Below are 19311 nucleotides of genomic sequence, written 5' to 3'. Positions count from 1 at the left end.
AAGTCAATTATGTCAAGTTTGTCAAGTTTGTTAAATGTGACGGGCAAATTTCCTGTATTCTTACAGCATTCACATCTTCATTTTTCAGTCAGTTCCTGAGAGAGGTGGTTAAAATCACCCACAATGATTATAGATTTTTCTATTGTTCTTTCAATTCTGTCAATTTTTACTTTATATATTTTGAAGGTATGTAATTAGATAAATAAAACTGCTTTGAAATATTATATCTTCCTAGTGGATTTAGTTATGATCATTCTGATTTTTTATTCATTATCTCTAACAATGCTTTTTGCCCTAAAATCTACAGCTTTTCTATAACTGATAAAACAACATTGGCTTTCATTTGATTAGTCTTTACATGGCATAACCTTTTCATTCTGTTATAGCCAAATGCTCCAGGAAACAAACTCACTCAGAAGGACAGCATGGATAGTGTCCTTGCAGTTTATTACACCTGCCGGTCCGAGGCCAAGTTTCCTCTTTAGCCAGGGACCCCAACCGACCTTTGTGAAAACCTTATATAGCTTAAGTGTATGTGCTCAATCCCCCATCCCCAAATTCCTTAAACTTAGCCTGGAAAATGCTAAAGGGAGATGCAATCAAGTTACAGCCATGATTCATAATCAAAATGGTCAGCTGGTTATACATTGCAGCCTACACCAGTGGGTGCCATAAAGATTACAAAGGTGGTTGGCTACAAGGGGATTATTACATTCTTTCTGGCGATGGGAAATCTTGGTATGGAATACAGTGTTTATCAGTCTGGGAAGCCTGTTCTGCCATAGGTATGTTATCTCCATGGCTACCAGGCACATAGTCCGAAGTTCACTGAAAATGCAAGCAGGCTATAGTCCTGCTTGCATATAGTTCACTGGGAATGTAAGATGGCATCCTTCCTTTTCAAGATGGAGTCAGCTCGGCCTTTTCCTTTCCTCCTTATTCCCCCATCTTGATGCTCTCAATTTCCAGTGTGAACATCACTCAATGCAATGTACTGCATTTTAGGTTTCCTGGTACATATTTGGGTAAATGAAGTTGGCAAGTCCTTGAAGCAGCAGTTGACTGCAGAGCTTCTTCTCTTCCTCTTTAAGATGATCTTGGTTTCGCGGGAATCAGTGGGGTCCTTTTGTATAGTCCACTCAGCGTCCTCTGGGTCTGCAAGGTGTGCTCTTTTCACCCTCGTGTAGTGGATCCAGGGAGTGACACCTGCAACTTTAACTGCCGTAGGTGTGGTTAGAACAGTATATGGACCCTTCCAGTGTGGGGCCAAGGAGTCATGTTTCCAGTCCTTGACCCACACCTGGTCACTGGGCACAAACTCGTGAATAAATTCCCCAAGGGGGAACAGCACATTTTCTTGTACAAACTTAGTTACCTGACTTATCACCCAATTGTTACATCTGCTTTGAAACCCCATCCCCCCTTACCTGTGGCAAATTTGCCGACATCTGTCTTACTATGGGGGGAGTCTCCCACAGACAATTTCATGAGGAGAATAATTGTGGGAATGTGGTGGGGTTACCGTTAATTTGAGTAAGACTGCCAGAAGCAAGTCTATCCATGAACAGTCAGTCTCTATGATCCATTTTGAAAGTGTCTCTTTAAGGGTTCAATTGGTTCTTTCCACCATTCTGGAACTCTGGGGCCTATATGACATATGTAATTTCCACTTGATATTTAGAGCTTTATATACCTGTTGAATTAAGTCCGCTACAAAGGCAGTGCTGTTATCTGATCCTATACTGGTTGGGAACCCGAATCTGGGGATTATTTCTTGAAGCAGACAGTGAGCCACTTCATCTGCTTTTTCAGTTCGGGTAGGAAAGGCCTCCACCCATCCTAAGAAGGTACATACCGTGACCAGTAAATAACGATAGTGTCGGCAGGTTTTCATGTCAGTAAAGTCCACTTCTAAATGTTCAAAGGGTAGAGTGTCTTTTAACTGTATTCCTGAAGGTTTTTGTTTATGTCCAGGGGCAGCATTGACCTGTGAGCAAGCAGAACAGTTCTGGGATTCCATTCTACATAAAGAGGAAAGTCATGGAATTAGGAAATATTTTCGAATTAATTCTTCCATTTTGTCATGTCCCAAGTGAGTTGCCTAGTGAACCTGAGACACCAGTGTGGGGGCTAATGCTTTGGTGGCCCTTTCTGCTTTGGCCAGCTCTTCTTGGGCTGGGATATACTGTGGGGGAGTCAAAGTTAACTCAGGCATTTTTGAGAGTACAAAGGTTCTGATAGATCCCCCACCAGCAGCCCCAAATTGCTCAGCCACATGTTTTGTGGTTTTATCGTGGGGTGTTTTCCTTTTGGTGACCCCAACAGTGCATCACTGCTACCTTTTCAGGTTCCCATAGAGCATCTATTAGAGTCAAGATTTCTTCCTTGTTTTTAATATCCTTTCCATTTGCTGTCAGAAGACCTCTCTGTTTATATAAAGACACACGTACATGCAAAGTAGCAAAATCATACCTAGAGTCTGTGTAAATGTTTGTCTTCTTACCTTTTGAGAGCTCAAGGGCCTAGATTAGAGCATATAGTTTGGCCCGTTGAGCTGACCAGTGAGCTAGCCTCAACGGTGGTTTCTCCTGTGACTGTTGTGTATCCCTACAGTCATTGTCTTTGTTTCACCAGGCTTGTGCCAGCAGTGTACAGGACCCAATCTGGGTCTGAGATTGGCTGGTCTCTCAAGTCAGGTCTGCTGGCATAAACTTCTTCTAGGATTTCCTTGCAATCATGTGAGTACCCACTTTCTCCCACAAGAAGGAGAGTGGCTGGATTCAGGGCCTGACAAGGCTTGATAGTAACATGGCGGTTCTCACATAACAGTCCCTGGTACTGAGTAATCTGGGATGTTGACAGCCATTTATGGGGGTCCCCTTGCAGGAGAGTGTTGACCTCATGGGGGACTTTTATGATCAAGTCTTGGCCCAAAGTCAGCTTGGTTGCCTCCCAGACCAGTAAGGCAACCACAGCAACTGCGTATAAGCATCCCAGCCACCCAGCCAACCGGTGGCAACATTGTCCAATCGTTTCAAGAGATAAGTCACAGGTCTGTTCCATGTCCCCATAGTCTGGATCAACACTCCCATAGCTACCGTGTCCTTTTCAGTCATGTAAGGAGTAAGTGGCTTAGCAGGGTCTGGCAGGCCCAAAGTGGGTGCTGACGTAATTGCCAGCTTTAGTTCCTCAAAGGCCTGTTGCTGTCTCTCAGTCCAATTAGGGAATCTCCTTCTGGTCCAGTTAGGAGTTCATATATTGGACCATCTGGGAATAGCCAAGAATCCAAATCCTACAAAATTCAGTGGCTCCCAAGAAGTCTCAGACTGTCATCTGGTTCTTGGTTGTGGGATTCTCAAAATGACATCTTTTCTGGACTAGTCTAACAGCCTTGTGTCTCTTCTCAGAATAAACCCCAAATATCTTACCTCCTCTTTGGAGATCGGTGCCTTCTTTTTCAAGACTCAATAGCCGGACTCCATCAACAGCTCTAGTAAAGCCCTGGTCCCTTCCCAGCAGTATTCTCCATTCTTGGCAGCCAAAAGCAATGGTCCACATATTGTAGCAACAAGGATCTGAACCTCTCTGTCTGGAATGAGTCCAAGTCAGAAGCCAAGTCTTCCCCAAAGATGGTTGGGGAATTCTTAAATCCTTGAGAGAGGTGAGTCCAGCTGAGCTGTTATTTGGTGACCCCTGCTGGGTCTTCCCATTCAAAAGCAAAGTGGGTTGAGACACCAGGGCAAGGAGTATACAGAAGAAGGAATCCTTGAGATCTAGACAGGTATAGATCTTAGCACTCGGTGGGAGGAGGCTTAGTAAAGTATAGGGGTTAGGAATGGTGGGATGTAGTCACGGTGGCCTGGTTGACCAGTCTGAGGTCCTGCACGGGTCTATAGTCCTGTCCCCCTTTATTTCTTGACTGGTAGGATCAGTGTGTTCCAGGCCGACTGGCATTCAATCAGCATGCCCACCTGTTTCAGTCTGTTTATCTGTGGCAAAATGCCACCTCAAACCTCTAGTGGCAGTGGGTACTGATGTTTTCTAACTGGAGTGGCACCGGGCTCGAGTTCTATTACCACTAGGACTTGTTGTTTTTCAAGCCCTGGTCGGGGAGCGGGTGGAGGTGGGGGGTGGCATCTTCTATCCAGACCTCAGGGAATTGTTGAGTTAATGGTTTCTTCCCACCGTTTAGCCCATCTGGTTTCCCGTCCGGCTTCCCATCCAGGAGATTGTGCAACCTCCGTTCATCTTGAGGGGTTATCAAGAGGGACAGTGAATTGGTGGTTTAGCCCACTTTAAGAGTGGGCCTTTCAAGCGCATAAAGGTCACATGTGCCCCCAATTTGCACAGCAAGTCTGTTCCCAACAAAAGTACTGGGCATTCAGGGATGTATAGAAATTCATGAGTCACTCGCCATCCCCCCATCTGACATTTTTGGAGTAGGCAGAAAAATCTAGTCAGCTCTTCCCCAGTTACTCTTGCTATAGCAGTGGCCTTTTTGAGAGGGGTGACACCGGTTTGGTAACCACTGACATTTCTGCTCCAGTGTCCACCATAAAGTCAATAATTTGGTCCCCCACTTTAAATTTTATCATGGGCTCTCGGGGACCTTGTGTGTTTGAGCCCTGGCACCCCATTCAGTCTCTAGTGCAGCCAGCCCTATAACAGCCAATGCTAAATCCTTCCCCCCACTATTTTGGGGGCATTCATTTTTCCAGTGACTGAAGCCCCAGCATTGGGCACGTTGATTTGGTTGTAGGGCAGCCCTGGGCCTTCTTGTAGAGGGTCTGATGTAAAGTTGACTCCAGTTCACAGGGGACCGAGGAGGTCTAAGGAGGACTGTGGCCAGTGCTGCGACCCTTTGGTCTGCCCTCTTACTATCTTCTCTCCGTCTTTTCTCAACTCCCCTTTTTGTCTCCATGTCTCTATTCCTGAATACCTTATCAGTTATCTCAATTATTTGTGAGCTAGTCATGACCAATGTCCCTTTTACCTTTTGAAACTTGCATCTGATATCAGGGTAGGCTTGAGACACAAAGTCTGCATTTACCACCATCTGAGATCCAACGGTCTCTGGATCTACTGGCATATGAACTCTATAGGCCTCGCACAGTCGTTTGTAGAACTCAGAGGGTGATTCGGTCTCCCTTTGAATCACTTCGGAGGGGTTTCTCATATTCATAGGTTTTCAGGCCCCCCTCTTGAGGCTTTGTAAAATAGCCACCCGAAACCTCTCCAGGTGGCCCCTTCCTTCCTCTGTGTTATAGTCCCCATTGGGCCTCTCATCAGGGGCAGCTAGTTTGCCCACCGCTGTGGGTTTATGATACCCTCAGGTTCTATTTCTCCTAGCCATTTTCTAGCCTCAGTTAGGATCCTGTGTCTCCAATGCTGCAAAGGGAGACTGGTAGTTGGATTATGTCATCCCATGTAGGGCAGTGGGTTTGAAAAATAGTCTCCATTAGTCTAGCCATGGCTTGTGGCTCCCCCGAGTATGGCGGAGTGTGTCTCTGCCAGTTTAATATGTGTGTAGAGGAAAATGGCTGGTAGGAAAACATGTCACAGGAGGCTGGTGGTAGATTGCATCAGCATCCTGGACTGAGGGCTGTTGTGTCTCTCTCAGAGGCATCTGCAGCGGGCTCTGCCCCCTTGCTTAGCAGGGCATAGCCTTTGTCTAATTCCTGTGCTTCCTTCCCCCTTGTAGTTCACAATCACCAGGAGAGGCGGATGCAACCTAGGAGGTCCCACTAGGGTGGAATCCTGGGGGTGTTGACCAGAGGTCTCCATCGCCTGAATCGGAGCCTGCTGAAAGGGCAGTTCTGTGTCTCCAGGAGAGCTGGCGGAGGAGCAGCTGCTGCAGGAACTTCAGTTGGCCCTGGATCAAGCATTAAGGTGGCCTCCAGTCCTGGTGGAGCTCTGGGTGGTGGGCACGTCATCATCCAGTTGGTCCCCATCCAAATCCTGCAGAATTTCGTTTTATCATTAGTCAATTTTTGTGCCATTAATATTTTCCCTTTCCCTTTCTTGATATAGAATCTTGGCCAAGGAGGGGAATCTTGAGCTAACCCTAGCCTTGAGTCAATATTTGGAAATTGATCTGGATGTCCTGGCTCTCCTGTGACTCTGTATAGTCTTCTTCCATTACTTTTAAGTTCATGGTGCCTTCTGGTGGCCATCCTACTCCCACAGAGAGCCATTCGACTTCACAGAGTAGGCAGAGGTGGTTAGGTGTCATCTTCACCCCATAGTCACCTCCAAATCCCTTCTTAAAACTTTTAATCATGCACTCCAATACATCTGCCTTAGATTCATTTCCCTATCTTGCTTACCTTCTCGGACCTTCTTCTTCCTTTCCTTTTTGTTCTGTCTATGGAGTTCTCAGTGTCCTATGTACTTCTGATACTCCACTCAATGAAAAACTTAAATTGCCATTCTGCCTCCTTTCTAACTGGAGTGAGAAGAGCCTTACCTGCCAGATCCCAGAGGGAGAAGGGGGATTGGCAGGTCTTCACCTGCCAATCAGCATGGCTGAACCAGAACATCACGTGGCCCAAGACTATTTCTCCCTTGACTTTTTAAGGTCTATTCTGCTTTGGTGGGCTTGATCGGGTGTGGATGAAAACACAGATGGGGTAAATATCCCACATCCCACATCTCCAGAAAAGCCAATTTGTACTCACTTATGTATCCGCATCTTTCTAGCCTGACAATTCTGAGGGGATCAAGAATTTCACAGCAGACAGGACACCTCCTTGGGGAGAGCAAAATACAAACGCACAAAGACCAAGTTTCTCCCCCTCAAAGCCCCTTTGCAATTGCCCAGTAATAGTTTACATGCAGATGACGTGGACACCACCTCCTCTGTGACATTCACAGCCTTGCTTCCCCAAAACTTCCGCTGTTAATACAATAGCAATCTATCCCAGAACAATGTGGATACCACCTCTTTGTAACAGTCATGGTCCACGTACTCCCTAGTCTCTTCTGGGGGGTTTGATCAGGCCCCCTCTTCCACCCTGCCGGCTGGGAACCTCCTTACCTGAGTGCTCAATTCTCCTGCTACCATCCACTATCCACCAACGTGAAAGGTCTGGGCATCGAGGAACAGAATCTTTCCAGAAGGGCAACGCGCCTTCCCCCCTCTAAAAGACTGAGCCACAAGCCCTCAGTGTAGCCCCAAGTGGGACTTAGCTTCTCAAAGTGAGGAGCTTCCTGGCCAACACACCAAATGTTATAGTCAAACGCTCCAGGAAACAAACTCACTCAGAAGGACAGCTTGGATAATGGAGTGCAGGTTATTACACCGGTGGGTCTGAGGCAGAGTTCCCTTTAGCCAAGGACCCCGACCGACTTTTCTGAAAACCTTATATATAAAGTGTATGTGCTCAATCCCCCATCCCCAAATCTTAAACCTAGCCTGGAAATGTTAAAGAGAGATAGAATCAGGTTACAGCCATGATTCATAATGAGAAGAGTCAGGTGGTTATACATTGCAGCCTACATCAATGGGAACCACAAAGCTTACAAAGGTGATTGACTACAAAGGGGATTATTACATTCTTTCTGGCAATGGGAAATCTTGGTATGGAATCTGGTGCTTATCAGTCTGGGAGGTCTGTTCTGCTATAGGTATGTTATCTCCATGGCTACCAGGCACATAGTCCAAAGTTCACTGAAAATGCAAGCAGGCACATAGTCCAAAGTTCACTGGGAATGTAAGATGGTATTTCCTTCTTTTTCAAGATGGAGTCAACTCGACCTGTTCCTTTTCTCCTTAGTTTTTTTTTTTTTTTTTTTTACTTCCAACTAATTATTTTAGATGTGTTTCTTAAATTCAACATAAATATATCTTTTACACTTCAGGAAATCAATAGAAACTACTTGGGTGAAATGATATCTTCAACTACCATCTTATTATTGAAATAACATTAGAGACTATTTACATAGATCACACTACATTCCTAAAATATAATCAACTCTTTGCCATATATGTTTTCACAGCTTGAAATTGTAATTAGTCTTCAGTTTTTACTTTTAGGAAAACAAACTTGCTTCATTAACTCATTTTAAAACTTTGATAGCTCTTAAATGGTTAGCCACTACCTATCTCTATGGAACATCAAATTCAAAAGTGGGTCTGTACAGTAAAGAGTGGAGAGTGATTTGCAAAGTTAATATAGCATAGTAGTTAAGAGCACAGATTCTGGAGTCAAAATCTGTTTGTTTCACTTATCTGGGTGCCATTGAACAAATTATTTAGTGTCCTTATGTTTAGTGTCCTTATGTTTCAATTTCCTCCTCTATAAAATGGGTTGGGCTTCCCAGATGGAGCTAGTGCTAAAGAACTTGCCTGTCAATGCAGGAGACATAAGAGACAGGGGTTCGATCCCTGGGTTGGGAAGAATTCTTGGAAAAGGAAATGGCAATCCACTCCAGTATTCTTGCCTGGAGAATCCTATGGTCTGAGGAGCCTGGTGGTATATGGTCCATATGTTCACAAAGAGTCCAACATGACAGAAGCAACTTCACACAATAATGACATCTACCTCATGGAATTGTTGCAAGAATTAAGCAAGCTAATAAGTAAGAAATGCTAAGAACATGTACTAAGCACTGACATGTAATAAGCACTCCTATACATAGTTGAGTAAAGCAGCAAAATTATATTATTAGCTATTAGATCCAATAATATTATGAGGAGTTTTTAGCTTTAAAACCTAGTTTTATTAGCTCTTCAAGAATAATTGGAAAGCTTTGCCTCAAGTTTTCTCTCTGGATTAATTCTCTGTCATGCCTACACATATGAAGCGTCTCCTAACACATCTGGGTGTTTCTGTGCTTTTGTATATGCTTATGCCTCTACATCATCTCTTAAATCTGGAAGTTCTTATACCTCCTGAGTCCAGCTCATTACCAACTTACTCAAAATTTATTCTTTTAAATTCTGGAATTTGTGTTGTTCAATATGATAGCCAATAGCCACATCTTGTTATCAAGCACTTGAAATGTGGCTAATCCAATTTGAGAGGCACTGGTAGTATAAAATGCATCCTAGATTTCAAGGATGCATTTAGTTCAAAAACAAGCCAAAAAATATAAAGACTATAAAGTATAACATTAATGGTTTTTATATTGGGCTAAGGAAAATGTATTATTAACATTATTTTTCCCACATCTCTTTTTTAATTTTAGACAATTTTAACTTATATGTGTCTTTGCATTGTAATTCTATTGTGCAGTGCTAACTTACACAAATAATTCCCTTCCCATTCACATGCTCCCACATAATTTAAAATCTATTTCCTTGTCATCACATGCATGTGTGAGTGCTCAGTCACTTCAGTCGTGTCTGACTCTTTGTGATCCCATGGACTGTAGCCCACTAGGCTCCTCTCTCCATGGGGTTCTCCAGGCAAGGATACTGGAGTGGGTTGCCATTTTCCTCCTCCAGAGGATCTTGCTGACCCAGGGATGGAAACTTCATCTCCTGTGAATCATGCATTGTAGGTGGATTTTTTTACCCACTGAGACACCAGGGAAACCCTATCATCACATATTATACAATTATATAATTTTCCTTTACTTGGATATTTTGCTATCAGATTATTAGCCCTTCAAGAGCAGAGCCTACATTTTATTCATTTTCACATCTCTGGTATATTGCTGATGGTATGACCCATATTGAGTGCTTAACAAATATTTGTTGAAAAAGATAAGATTGATAAAATATTGTAAATGTTTCAGTGAAAGATAGTAAACAAGTTAAGCTAATAAGTATGATTTGGCCAAAAAGGAAAACAATTATATGCAACAAGTGATCCTGTTTACAAAACAATAGTCTCCCCTATTATTAACATACATAGAAGTTAGGATTGAATTCTTCAAGAGCCTTAGTGGAACCAGTGAGGCATGACTGTTCAAAAATATCTGGCCCATATAGCCAGAATGCAAAGAAAGTATGTATGTGCTTGTCCATTTTATCCAAAACTGTAAGGAGACTTTTGAGAAAAGTCAGCAACCACCCACTCTACAACCACTATCCATTTCTACCACTGGGGATATAAAATCTTTATTGATTTGTGAACTCTTAGAATAGCATTTGATCTTTTGTTTAAGATAAACAATCTGTGTTCTTTTAATCTTTTCTAAAGCATCCTATTTTCCAAACCTGTGATCACTATCAATGTAATTCAATTTAACAAGCTTTCTCCCATCTATGAGGCACCGTGCTAAATGCTGTTGAGGACACACAATGAAGATATGTGTCTAGCTTCAACAAGTTAATAATACACAATGAGAAATAGATGTCTAAACTAACACTAGCCTAAAGCAGAAAAAAGATAATAGCTTTTCAATTCAAATCAAGAATTATGAGCATGAAAGAGAAAAATAAAGAATGGAGCAGAAGTCTTACACCCTACAATTTGAGGACTTCATGCAAAGAGCCAGGTTTTAGAAGGATCCTTCTGGCCTTAGAGATTTTCTCTCAATGAAGCATGGAAAAAGAGCACCGTAAAGGATAAAACAGGAAAAAGTAGCACCCTTGCATATAATCATTTATCTCTTCCTATGAAAAACTTCTATTCAAATGAATCAAACATTTTTTATATGATAAACACTGTGTTAGGCACAGGGATATGAAAAAAAATAGGTTGTGGACCCTACCTTTAAAGACATGAATTCAGATCTACAATAAATGAACCTATAAAAAGCAAGAGTGTCACATAAGAAGTACCATAGTGGCCATATTTTTAACGGTAGGCTGCATAGTTAATTCCTCTATCTAAGTTTTGGACAACCTAGGACTATTTAATAAATAAGTTAAATATTTGATATTTTCTATTCAGTTCTATTCAATTGCTTTTCTTTTCCATGTATTTGTTCAGGCTTCACCCTCTATCTTTAAATTGCACAAAGATGGGAACTATAACTACTATTTTTTCTTTAAAATCAAAGTGCTATGACTTAGTTCTATGCCTGCCCATTGACCACTCAATCCAATACTATTTAAGTTCTTCAGGCCAAAAAAAAAAAAAAAGAACTCCCACTAGAATCTTTTCAGTACTGAGTAACACAATTCTTAAATAGTGGGAAACATGTCTGAAACCCTTCCTTCCTCAATGCACTTTTTTGGATCCTCAGTTTAATACATTGATATGCCCTTTGGTGACCTCTCTGCCTTCTTTCATTGCCAAGTATTCTGACTTTTTGTGAACATACTGTTCTTTTATTCAGAAGTCTTAGAAAACAAAACAATTTAAAACATGTTTAAGTTCCAAAAGATCTGTTGATTACAAGACACTGTGTTTAAAAATAGACTCTTACCTAAGGCTTTCTGAAATGAGTTTTTGCCTTTGATAAAATAAAAAGGCTTTGAGTTCCTCTGAACAGATTGTTGGGCAATTGTCAAAATGACAACTCTTTTAACCTCACTGATCTCAGATTGAAGGTTTTCACCAACTGCAGTAGCAAAGAAACACTTTCAAAACACAGATAGCACACTAAAAAAGATTAAGTGATGGAAAACATAGCCCATGTAGCAATATTCTCTTTGTCATATTGTGCTAATTCAGGTCTGAATGTCTCCTTGACCTCTTCATATTTTAGCAATGCATGGTACTGCATTTCCAAGTCTGCAAAGAAGCAGGGTCGGGGAGGTGGTGAGGAGCAGTTCCTATTGAATGTAAGCTTGCAACAGTTTGCCTGTTTTTGAAGAGATGTTCAAAGCCCTGGCTTTGCGTTATGTATACCAGGGTAATTTGCAAAACAGGTTATCTAGCAGAAGGTTTCCAACATTTACTTAACTATGCCCTTTTTCTTTCTTTTACTCAACTATGTCCTCTTTCAGCTTCCTGAAGCCAGGATCCTTATTAGCAATACACACTAGATTCTCTTCAATTCAGGGTATATCACTATAAACCTAAGATTTATGATTTCCCTGGAAAAATCCATGGCAAATGGTTACACAACTGTTTATAATAACTTCCACTAAGGATCAGAGTTACTAAGGAGGTATGGAGAAATTGACTGAAGAGGGTCTAATTGCTGTCCTTAGAAACTCATGCCAAGTGCTTTGCACAAGGCCAGGCAGAAACTAAATAGCGGACCAGGTCCTTCAATCATCTCTCTTTCCTCTGGTCCAGTTTGAGTTTACAACAGCTGCCATAACTGATTTGAATCTACCTTTGCATCTCATTTGCATACACATGCACACACCAGCGAGCATGTTCACACACACACTCGCAGCATATGCACAACTGTTAAGCCAGGCACTGCAGTTTAAAAGATGGTGGGATAACAGGAGTGCTGCCTCTGAACAGTTTAGGAATTCTCCGTTTAGCAGAGAAAAAAAGCAGTAAGGGAGAGCATTATCATCTAATATGATTACTGTAAAACAATTATTTCCAAAAATGACATGAGAACCAGGAAAATGCATGACTGGCTCTGCTATCATCATGTTGTACACCTTGTTTTGTATTCTAGTGACTGCAGTGCTCTGGTTCATGATATCACACTGTTAAGAAAGAGGCATCATGCCTTATTCATGTATTCATTCAGTGAAATTATGTGTAACATCAATCTTGCTAAGTACTTAGCATGAATTAAACTATGTCCTTATAATTGAAGAGCACACAGCCTAATAGGGGAGAGAGACATAAAAGGCTCTCATTTCAGTGCAGTGCTTGAATACAAAACATTCTTACCATAGGAAACAGAATAGTGTAGGATTAACACTTATTGAGCCTATATTATGAGTTAGATACAACCCTGATAGGCTACCTCCACTCATGTATGGTCATTAGCCATGAAGCAGCTATAATTGCTAGCTGCATTTTACCAATGAAAGCACTGATGTGAAGAGAACTTAAATATGTTGCTTAATTTCATAGAATTAATAAATAGAAGAGATGGGATTTAAAAACCGAGGCCACAAAAACGATGCTTTCAACTGTTAAAATGCACTGCCTTTTAGAGTATATTAACACCTGTTCTTAGCTTTTCTGTGGTGCACATTTTTCATCCATAAAATAAGGGTAAAAATTAGTTTCTCTAGTAGAGATGTTCTAAGTATTAATTAAAATTATATATATATATATATATATATACATATATATATGTGTGTGTGTATATATATATATATATATATATATATATACACATACACACACATATGTTCTGGGATCCATGTCTGGAATGTAGGGAATGTGGCCCATAAGTTTTAGTTCTTAATAACAAATATTTGTTGACCACATGAAAAATTATCTCAGGAAATTATCTCAGGAAATCTGTTAAACTATATATTATCATCTCACTAAGACTATCTCTGAGGCAGTGGAGCTGCCCCAGATAGTCTTGTAAGATTTCATCTAACCCAAAGAGTTTTGTTAAGTTTGAGGAACTCTGGGTGTCATGCAAAAACCCAGCCACAAACACTCAATTTGAATGCCCCTGGGTTTTACTCTGTGCAGATTATATCAAGATTAAGTGCCTTGTCTCTGCATCTGAAAAATAGTATAGGTGTCCTAGCTATTATTTATAGCTTCAGAAAGTTTCCAATGTGATTGTCTGTGACAAATATGTCAATTTCAATGGTGTGATTATGCAGGCACCTAGCAGAGAGGGGTGTTCAATGTGTAATATTAGTGCTTCTAAACTCCCTTGGGGATGCATTTAGAATAGTGAATTCTGTCACCTTGCAATACTTTCCCCACATCAGCTGTCCTTCTTGTGTGTGAATTTCAGGCAGCACTGGACATTTTATTCAGAAACAATGCATACGGACACTCATCCCATTAGTTTTCAAGATGGAGAAAAAAAGACCAAAAATATATTTTGGCCAAAAATGTCTTCCTTGAAAAGAGTAAGTGCTTATGACAGTTTGAATTCAGTTGTTTTTAAATCTTAGAAAGATGGATTACTATATTTAGATGACCTCGTTCTAACATAAAGTAAAAATCTCCCATTCTTCTAAACTATAGCTTCTTTTCTGTCTCCTAGCACCCTTCTTTTCAATGGATCTGTTCAAGTTGTCAGAGATAAAACAGGAGGAAATTTCCTATAAATAGAACCAACATTAGCATTGGAACTAGCACCAGCAGCTGCAGAAAGAGATTGATAACCCTGTAATTCCTATCTGGATGTCAAGATTAAGGCCATGAAATGAAGGGTCTCATATGAACATTTGTTATCAGTAGTATTTCACACGATCTTGCTGAGAAGAATGCAGCTACAGTCTGTATGTTTCATTATTCTATTTACAATAACCTTTAACACTAATCTCAATTTGTAGAATATTTATTTGCTAACTTGAATTGGAACAAAAATTAAATCTACTGATCCAATTTTTTTAAAATTTCTCACTGTAGTAGAGAAAATGTATCTATCAACCATCTGATTCAGAACTTCACATTGTATATCTAATGATAAGAGTCCAGTATCTTGACTCCAGTCACTATTTTTCTCCAAAATGTCACTGCCTCCTCAGTTTATAAAAGTTTATAATAAGGTTTTGCTAATGTGGAGAGAAAAATTCAAAAGATAACAAAAGATAATCAGGATATGTATCAATGCTACCTTGCAGCGTGCTAATTAAATTAGTGGGATGATGCTGGATGATGAATTGAAATAGTTCAAGAAACTCTTAGTTGTAGGTTTAAAACAATGTGAGGTTTAAAAGACTTACAGAAGCATTATTTTAAAAAGTGGTTGGGGGGTGTTATATAGACTTAAAACCTTCAGTCAAGATTCACTGAGAAAATCTGAAACACCATGTTCACTATTGAGAGCAATTTTACTATTCTATTAACTTTGTAGGCAATTAGAAGCATTTGCTTCTCTCTGCCTACCTTTACAGAAGTGAAAATTATGTTTATTTAAATTAAATATTAAATGTTTATTTAAAGGGTAGGTATAGGTGAAGGCAGGGAGCCAGAAATATTATTTAATACATACAATTAATATCATAGAAAAAACAGTACAAATGTCACAAGACTAAAAATGAATTTTTTTTTTTTATCATAGTCAATGAAACAAGTTAAAATGACATCACAATGTACAGGGTAAACACACAAAAGATCTTTTAAGGAATGAGGAAAGAATAATCCGGATGACAATCAGAGGAAAAGAACTAAAATATATGGAGGCAGAGCTAGCTATATAGTTTGTGATTGTCTAACTTAGAGGCTGAACATTGACAAATAGATTGATAAGTTCATACAATTAATTGTCTTTGATATAAGGAGCAATAGATAAGATGGTTAGAGAGCATCACCAATTCAATGGACATGAATTTGAGCAAACTCTGGGAGGTAGTGGAGGACAGAGGAGCCTGGTATATTACAGTTCATGGGGTCACAAAGAATCAGACACAACTTAGTGACTAAACAACAACAACAATGATATCTGGAATATGGTACTACTCACAAATGTAATGGGGTGCAAAATCTACTGGTTATCATCTCAGTCCCTGAGAATATGTATTATATTGGAAAAGTGGTTTCTGTTGGTAAGGTAATGAATGATACTTCAAATTTTACCTGTTTGGTGTTCTGAATATATTTTATCTCTTCCGCAAATGTATGGATTCACAAAAGCTTTGCAAGATCATTGAATTGTTAAGACCACAAGATTAAGCGAAAAGAAAACATATGGATAATGACTTCCTGTGTAAGAGAATATTGGGGGAAACTGTGTTGGAGCTTCCTATTGAGGTCATACCTCTGAACACTGGTCAGAACAGGAAATGAGTTTGCCCTGAGAAAGATTAAACACTAAATCAAGCCACTCTATCTGTATATACTAATGGTTCAAATAACCATGAGTGGTGGAACAAAAAGTAACTGAGTTGGTAAGAGTATAAGAAGATGCCTGAAGGGATATGTACATAATTAAAGTGCTTTATAGAAGCAATCTCTAACTTCATTGGGTGGTTCAAAGTCTGGTGACCTTCAAGGTTCTAGTATGTTTAATTATCTGTACTCAATTTTGCAGAAAATGTTGTAGGACAAATACTGAAAAAAATAACTGACAAGTATTTTGGAAAGTGATATTGACTGAGGTCAAGAGGGTGGGCAGAGAGCAAAAAGGGTCATAGAAACTGTCCTGGAATTTATTTATTTACCAGTAATGCAGGAACATTCTTGGGAGGTGGGAGGTGTGGGGAGTCAGGTATTCCAGTATAAATTTTTGCAAATAACTCACCTTAGGATAATAGATAAAAACTAATTGCTAATAGAAGAATGTTTCGCTATGAACTTCTCTTAGAAGGATGATCTTGGTTTAAAATTTCTTATGGCAAAAAAATCTCAGAAATATTGCTTCCATCTTGTCAGTCATAAAGGAAATCAACCTTGAATATTCATTGGAAGGACTGATGCTAAGAAGTTTCAATACTTTGACTACCTGATGAAAAGAATAGCTCATTTGAAAAGACCCTCATGCTGGGAAAGATTGAACACAGGAGGAGAAGGGGATGACAGAGGATAAGATGGTTGTATGGCATTACTGACTCAATGGATGTGAGTTTGAGCAAGCTCTGGGAGATGGTGAAGGACAGGGAAGCCTGGTGTGCTGCAGTTCACATGGTCACAAAGATTTGTACATGACTTAGCCATTGAACAACAACAAAGAAACCTAGAATCTATGGAATTAGGAGGCACACTCCTGGAAAGTGTCATTATATCCCCATAATAAGCTGGATATAAAATAGAAGTGTTTCATAACTCAGATGCTCACACTGGTATGGTGACATGCATTCCTCACTTGTTGGAGACCTTTTCTATTACTGTGGGTCAGAAAATATGTCTGATACAGAAAAAGAAGACCAAGGGAGCCCCATGAAATATCCAAAGCTGCTCCCTGCTTTGCTCATGCCACAGAGACCTTGTGTTCGTGAGTAAGTAAGAGCTCAGATTTATGTGAGTGTGATATGACAGTCAGATACTTTATGTTATCTCATTGTGTGTGAATGAACCATTCATTTGAGTATTAACTTTCATAAAATAAAGAATGAAAAGAATCTCATCATGGAGTGTTAAGAAAATGTAATCCTTGACACAAAATTGTAGTCAAGATTCTAATATCATATTTTCTTTAATTATAATATTTACCTATCTATCTTCCTCTGTCTATCATCAATCATCTATCTATCACCTATAGTAAAGACAATTTTGGCCCCTGCCCAAAATAGAAATCTAAAATTAAGAAGTCAGAGAAAATATGTACATATTAATTGTAAATAATATAGAGCTTTTTTTCTAGTTATATTTTCATCTCAAGATGATTAACTAGATGGTATTGATTGATGAAAATGGAAATTTTAAAGCTAAGAGCTGGCAGATATGTATAAAAGTAGTCAGTGCATTGTTTTTCTTTTCTTAGAGGAGAGTTTTTGCTGAGTTGCAAACCATTCATTGAATCAATAAACATGTGTTAGCAGCATCCTCTATGCACCAGTTACTGTGCTTGATTTGGGGGTTAAAAAAAAATAAGACAAATGATATACGCATTACTTCTAATAAAGAGATAATCTCTGTAATAGTATGAAGAGGTAGGTAAATCAAATTGCAATATAGTACAGCAAATGCTATGGGAAAAACATCCCAAGAGATAGTAGATATACCCAAGAAGAGCATCAAATGCAGACATGAGGTAGGTGAATGGGAAGGAATAGTGGAACACAATCAGAAATATGTTTTATTTATTTAGTTAGTTATAAATGGTAAAATACCACTAGCTGCACTTTAAATTAAAATTATCTGTTATCATGCTCTATATAGCAAAAACAGAATGCAACGAGGGTGTGTGTTGGGGCTCACTGCCTAGGAGTCCTTCAGACTCTCTCACCTAAAGATAATATAAATAAAATTAAAAAAAAATATCAGTTTGTTATTATTATAAAATCATATTACTACTTAGTTGAAATACTTTAGAGACTCAAAATGCAAAAATGTAACAGACTGCAGCACTCTGATTTTTCTCATCTGCCTTAATGAATGTACCACATGGAGCTTTTTGAATCAGAATTGTTGGCAGGGGAGAAACTTTAACCTTGGCACAAGATGAAGCCTGATGTTTTTAGAAAACACATATTTTTTAAGAATAAGGAAGATAAAGTACAATCTGGTAAAAATGCACATAACCATAGTTGACTAACACTAAAAATTCAGATTATTCTCTCTCCCACTATACCTCTTTATTTCAAGAAGTTATCATTCTCCTCTGTGGATTCTTTAATTGTGTTGGCATCTATATATAAAGGGAATAACAAGACAGGTGCTTCTAGTCTTTATACTTGTAACATTCATGTATGGAAAATAACAATTTTCTAAATCCTCTCTGATTTACCACAATCTGTATTTCCTGGATCTCTGTATTCATTTATAAATAGCTTCAGATGGAAGCCATTGCTCTAACTCCACTACAAAAACTACCAGTTGCTTTATCCAACTCTGAAAAACTGGTGGATTCAGAGAAAACAAAATTCTTGGTGTCTAATCCAAACTGATTATTTGAAATATTCTCTGGCTAACTAACTCATTTCATAAATTCATAGGTATTAGAAATTCAAGGTCATGCTTTGGACTACTAGATTTACCAGTGATTTAGCTTTTCTCTTTTCAGTGATAATTGTCAACTCCAATAGGAATTGGGAAAATCTATTGAGCATCTATATGTGGCAGGCATTGTACTAAACACAATGGATACATTACATTTTAATCATTAAAAATAACCTGTGAAGTATTATTATACTTTTCATTTCACATATGACGATACTGATAATAAGACAAGTTAACTTCTTCATTTGGAAAGTGATAGAGCTGAGATTTAAACTTAGGCTCAAATTTTATCCCTCAGATGAGTAACAGATATATCTCCAAAGCTTCTGGGAGCTCATTGAGGAGTACTGATGCTACAAAATAGATGATAGACATATAACAATGTTAAGGCCATTAAAGTAGCATATTTTTTAAAATAATGCATATTTTCACATAATCACACACATATATATATGATCATATATATGATCTTAGGTGGTGCTAGTGATAAAGAACCCATCTGCCAATGCAGGAGACATGAGAGAAGCGAGTTTGATCCCTCGGTTGGGAAGATGCCCTGGAGTAGGAAATTGCAACCCACTCTAGTATTTTCGCCTAAAAAATTATATGGACAGAGGAGCCTGGCAGCTTATGGTCCATGGCGTCTCAAGTAATCAGACATGATTGAGTACACACACACATGCACTTTTTATGCTTACCAATTCTACCCCACATAAAAATAATTGCAGAAAAGGACTTTTGGATAATTGTGATGATA

General features: G+C 39.3%; 1 long non-coding RNA gene across 1 annotated transcript; it reads left to right on the top strand.

Annotated features, from left to right (window-relative positions):
• Nucleotides 1-1681: 1681 nt before the first annotated feature.
• Nucleotides 1682-14339, top strand: LOC110136298 (uncharacterized). Its single transcript, XR_011490062.1, has 4 exons — nucleotides 1682-1847; nucleotides 2635-2738; nucleotides 5702-5889; nucleotides 13996-14339. It is a non-coding gene; the product is annotated as an uncharacterized lncRNA (long non-coding RNA).
• The last annotated feature ends 4972 nt before the right edge of the window (nucleotides 14340-19311 follow it).

The sequence above is a fragment of the Odocoileus virginianus genome, chromosome 10, assembly GCF_023699985.2.
Source record: "Odocoileus virginianus isolate 20LAN1187 ecotype Illinois chromosome 10, Ovbor_1.2, whole genome shotgun sequence".
In the NCBI taxonomy this organism is placed as follows: Eukaryota; Metazoa; Chordata; class Mammalia; order Artiodactyla; family Cervidae; genus Odocoileus; species Odocoileus virginianus.
This window is presented reverse-complemented; position numbering and strand designations above follow the sequence as displayed.